This window comes from Eubalaena glacialis, chromosome 16 (assembly GCF_028564815.1).
Source record: "Eubalaena glacialis isolate mEubGla1 chromosome 16, mEubGla1.1.hap2.+ XY, whole genome shotgun sequence".
In the NCBI taxonomy this organism is placed as follows: Eukaryota; Metazoa; Chordata; class Mammalia; order Artiodactyla; family Balaenidae; genus Eubalaena; species Eubalaena glacialis.
This window is the reverse complement of record NC_083731.1, coordinates 11,566,290-11,571,499: the sequence shown is the minus strand read 5'-3', so window position 1 is coordinate 11,571,499 and position 5,210 is coordinate 11,566,290.

Here is a 5,210-nt window from a genome sequence, read left to right as displayed (position 1 = left end):
GACTTGCTATATAGTACACCTATAACATATAATATTGTACAGCAACTATATTATACTTCCATAAAAATAATAAATAAAAATAGCCAGTGGTTTAAAATAAATAAAATTTAAGTGTTGTAAAAATAAAGTATTAATCCAAACTTTAACTGCAAAAAATGTATATATTAGCCATTATTATAGTTCACTGAAATAACACATCGTTCACAGGAAAACTAGAAGGGAAGGCTGCACCTGCACATACGCATCTGGGTGGGAGGTAGGTGTGCAGCAGAGCAAACGAGGACAAAACCCGTTGGAACTTACGACGTAAAGTCTGGAAAATGCTGCTCATGAAGGTGAGTTGAGGAATGAATCACTGTGGGAAGATGCAGACCTGTGACACATCAGGTGAGGGGTGCCCACCCAGAGCCCCCAGCTGGAACCTTTTAGTTCCTTTTTAAAAATATATAATTGTGGTAAAATACACACAACAAAATTCACCATCGTAACGATTTTTAAGTTGCATTTAGTGCATTCACATTGTTGTGCAACCATCACCACCATCCATCTCCGGAATATTTTTCATCTTGCAAAACTGAAACTCTGTACCCATTAAACAACAACTCCCCATTCCTCCTGCCCCTGGCAACCACTGTTCTACTTTCTGTCTCTATGAATTTGACTACTCTATACTCTAGGTACCTCATCTAAGTGGAATCACAATATTTGTTTGCAACTGGCTTATATAATGGCCTCAAGGTTCGTCAGTGTTGTGGTATGTCAGAATTTTTTTCCCTTTTGAGGCTGAATTCCATTGTATGTATATATGACATTTGGTGTCTCCATTCATCCGTCGATGGATACTTGTAACCCTTTTTTAGTTCTTTTTGAACTAGATAGTCCATCAGGAATTTTCTGGGAGGGGACAAACAACCAAGGGAACCAGCGGCTGAGCCCTGGGATGAGAAGAAAGCTCCAATTCAGCAAGAGGCCGTAGAAATGATTCTCAGACAAGGGAGGAAAGAAATTCAGCCAGTATACATGTGCGTATAGTGTATAGTTTCTAAATGTCACCATATAGTTGAGGAGTGGCTTCCCCATTATGGTCATTGCCTCTCAGCTCCAAACTCATGCTTCTCTACTTGGCTTCATGATGCTGGGCTGAGATTCTGCAAACCACACTTTGGGCTCTAACAGTTAGGGATGCAACAGGAAGGCTGCAAGCCTGGAAGAAGAAGAAGGGACTTGCGACGTCCTTTCTGCCTGTGGTTCTTCAGAGCAACACCCCGGCAATGCCTCTTCACCCGGCAGGGGCTGTGCTTTCCTGTAGCAACAACTGAATCCAGTTTCCATTTGTTCCAACACTTGCAGGGACAGTGTCATTGCTCCCCGACCATCACCAGCCAGCCAGCACCCCCTTCTCAAAGGGCTGGGTCCCGGTCCCGTGGGACCACTCCTGTACGGTTTAAGGTTTTAGTAATTCCACCCAGCTGCCTTTGTTTGCCCAGCCCGAAAGGTGGTAGCCGCCTCCTCTGTGATATCTTGGCACAAAGTTATAAAAGTTCTCTTTTAACTTTAATGCAGTTAACAGTTCTTCACATTTAGTTCTTTCTTTTCACATTGCTGTGGGTCTTGTCTCTCGACTAGATTAAAGCTGATGCACCCCCAACCACTATCTCAAAACTTTAATGCCCTCCCAGGCCCCGTGTTTAAGCCTAAACCCTTCACTCTAAGTAAGAATGACCCGGCCTCCCTTTTCATCCAGAAAATTAAAGCCATTATAAGTGACCTCAAACATGACCCCCCCAATCTATAAAAATGTCTATGGCCAATTTTCCCTTCCTCAGTCTCAAAAGATAAAGCATTTTCTTCCTATTTAATCCCAAATCTTCCAAGGGTGCTTTTGAGCCCAACTCCATCCTACATTCTCGGGGCTCCTGCTCTGTCCCTATATCCTCTCTCCAGTTCTTAGCAGGCTCTTTTCTGTAGCCTCCAGGGAGCTGAGTAAGGACAGGTCAAAGGACTGGTGGGTACTTCTCTTCCTCTCTCCTGTTAACCACATCCATGTTTTCCCCCACTGCATGTCCACCCCCCAAGTCTGAATTTCTGGACAAGTTCTGCATGCCCAGCACCCAGCACAGCGTCTGGCAGGGAGTAAAACCCTGGGTTATGACTCAAGTCCTTCTCACCTGCCTTCGCTAATCAAGGTCGTTTTAAGACTTGCATGGTCTCCAAGCTGTGTGTAGCCTAAACAATAAGATGTTTGCCAGAGTTCTGTTCCAGAAACTTGGAGTCAGCTGTGTCTACTTCGAGCTGAGCTGGTTAAAACCGGATAGGACCATGGACCCTCCAACTGGGCATGCGTGAGTGTCCTCGGGGTGACCTTTTGAACGCGCGGAGGCCTGCAGCCTAGTTACGCCTGCGCAGAAGGATGGTTACCGCACGTTTTCCCAATCACCTTTCCCCAGGCTCCCCACGCCTCAGCCCGCCCTGCTTCTTTATTCGTTATCCCATGCATACCCTGAGCCCCTTCCCTTTAGGGAGGCAGATTTGAGATTTGTTTCCTAGCTTGGCTGCCTTGCGACTAAACCCTCTCTTTGCTGCAGACCTTGGCACCTCAGCATTTTAGCTTGCTGTGAGTTGGGCAAACCAGCCTGGTTCGGTAACAGGAGGAGGCTGGAAGATGACATTCAGTGTTTGCTGAATGGGTAAGATCAACAGAGGAGTCACCCCTTACCTGCTTGCTGAAGGGGTCACTGAATGGGTGGGATTCTGTAACTAGAGCTCATGGCACACCTTAGGGCCATGTTTCTCCCAGTGTGGCCCTTGGACCACCTGCACCAGAATCACTTGGGGATTTTGCTAAAAATGCTGACTCAAAACTCACGTGGCGGGGGGTGGGGTGGGGTGGGGGGTGGTCAAAGTGACACAGGAGCCAAAACAAAGCAGTATTGGGTTATAACCCAAAGTATAAAATAAATATCCATGGGTCCATACTGATGTAAATAAATGGTTGAGTAAATAAACAGGGAGAAGAGACAAATCTCCTGTGCAGAAGAATTCCAAATAATTTATGTGGATCCTCTGTCCCCAAAAAGATGGAGCTTAACTCCCGCCTCAAGTGTGGGCTGCACATAGCGGCTTCCTTTCAAAGAGGACGGTATGAAAAGGCGTGTGCGTGTGTGTATGTGTGTGTGTGTGTGAGAGAGAGAGAGATTAATCTGACAGTAGAGAAACCAGACTAACACAACCTCAGCCAGGTGATCAAGGTCAACACAAACAGCGAAGAGTCAGATTGACAGTATGTATACGTGGTATGAAGTGATGAAAATGGCATTTGACCCCTGGGTCTTCCTCCCAACAATCCATAACCTCAATCTTAACATGAGAAAAGTATCAGGCAAGTTCCAATAAAGGAACACACTACCTGACCCTACTCCTCAAAAGTTTCATGGTCATCAATACAAGGAAAATCTGAAAAACTGTCACAGCCAAGAAGAACCTGAAGAAATGTGACAACTAAATATGATGTGCTATCCTGGATGGGTTCCTGGACAGAAGAGGACAGTAAGTAAAAAGGAAATATTATGAACTAAAGTATGGACTTTAGTTCATAATAATGTATCAATATTGGTTTGCTAATTGGGACAAATACACCACAGTAATGTAAGATGTTAATAACAGAAGAAACTGGGGGGTGTAGGGCTTATGGGAATTCCTTGTACTATCTTCTCAATTTTTCTGTAAATCTAAAGCCTTTCTAAAAAATAAGGTCTATTGAAAAATGTTTGGTTCTTTAACAAATGCAAATTCCTGGGCCTCCCTTCAGAATCTCAGGTAATGAGCTTTGGGACTCTGCACTTTAAACAAGCATCTTGTTGGTTTTGTGCACACAAGTCTGAAAACCAGCATCTTAGAGACTCTCTGCTCAGAGGTATCGAGGCTCCTTGCTTGTTGTGGTTTGGACCCATGCCACCGTGTTGCACGACCCCCAGGTCATCATTGGTACTGTGACCAAACTTACAATGTTAATGGCAGCTGTGGAGTGGACACCATCTGCTGCAGGCCTTCCTTTGGCCCACAGATATCAATATGAGCCAATATTTAACAGCTGGGAAATTCTTCATCAAAGCCCAAAGCCCTGGGCTGCATTTCTGAATCCCCCCCCAGTCCCTTCTGGCATTTTCTCGTAGGGCTCAGAGTGGCTCAGCTCTTCAGATGGGACCTGTGCTGATCAGTTCAACACATTCTCTACCACACCCTATTGTTCCTCACACTTTAAGAGCTGTTATTATCATGACTGTATTGTTGACTTTTTAATAAAAGTTATTTATTTATTTATTTATTTTTGGCTATGTTGGGTCTTCGTTTCTGTGAGAGGGCTTTCTCTAGTTGCAGCAAGTGGGGGCCACTCTTCATCGCGGTGTGTGGGCCTTTCACTGTCGCGGCCTCTCTTGTTGCGGGGCACAGGCTCCAGACGCGCAGGCTCAGTAGTTGTGGCTCACGGGCCTAGTTGCTCCGCGGCATGTGGGATCTTCCCAGACCAGGGCTCGAACCCGTGTCCCCTGCATTGGCAGGAAGATTCTCAACCACTGCGCCACCAGGGAAGCCCCTGTATTGTTGACTTTTTACAGAAAAAAAAAGTTCTCTGTATCTGGGTCATGCTCAAAAGTGGGAAAATGAAAGGTAAATGAAGTGAGCCTGTGTTCTTAAAAACTGGAAGAGAGCATCTTTATTTGTGTGAGTGGGAGAATCTTACTGCCTGATTAACATACAAGCTAAGTATGTCTGTTGATTGCTTATGTCCAGCCTTTTCCTTCAGTGATGGCCCATTTGGACCTCAGGCCAGCAAGAGATGCTGCAGCGATAAACAGACTGAAGGTGAATCATAGAGGAAGAAGGAGGGGGAGAATGACTCCTCTCTCCCCTCTGTTTTTGCATGCCCTGGGAACACAGCGGGGAGAGCAACTTGACTCCCCAGAGAATCAGGATCTGGCGGAGCTAAGCCAGAACCTACATTCCCAGGTCCTTTGTCAGATGGCGTGATCACACCGTTCTGGTCCTTTATTTCTAATTACTATTTTAGGAACAAACCGTCTCATGAGTGCTCGGGCACAAATAGGCAGACTCGATTTTGAGAACTGTTTCGGCCTCCTTGCCAATGTTGAGTATAATTATGAAAATGACAATGATAATAATTGCAAGAAATTACTACGGGCAGGATCTGTTCA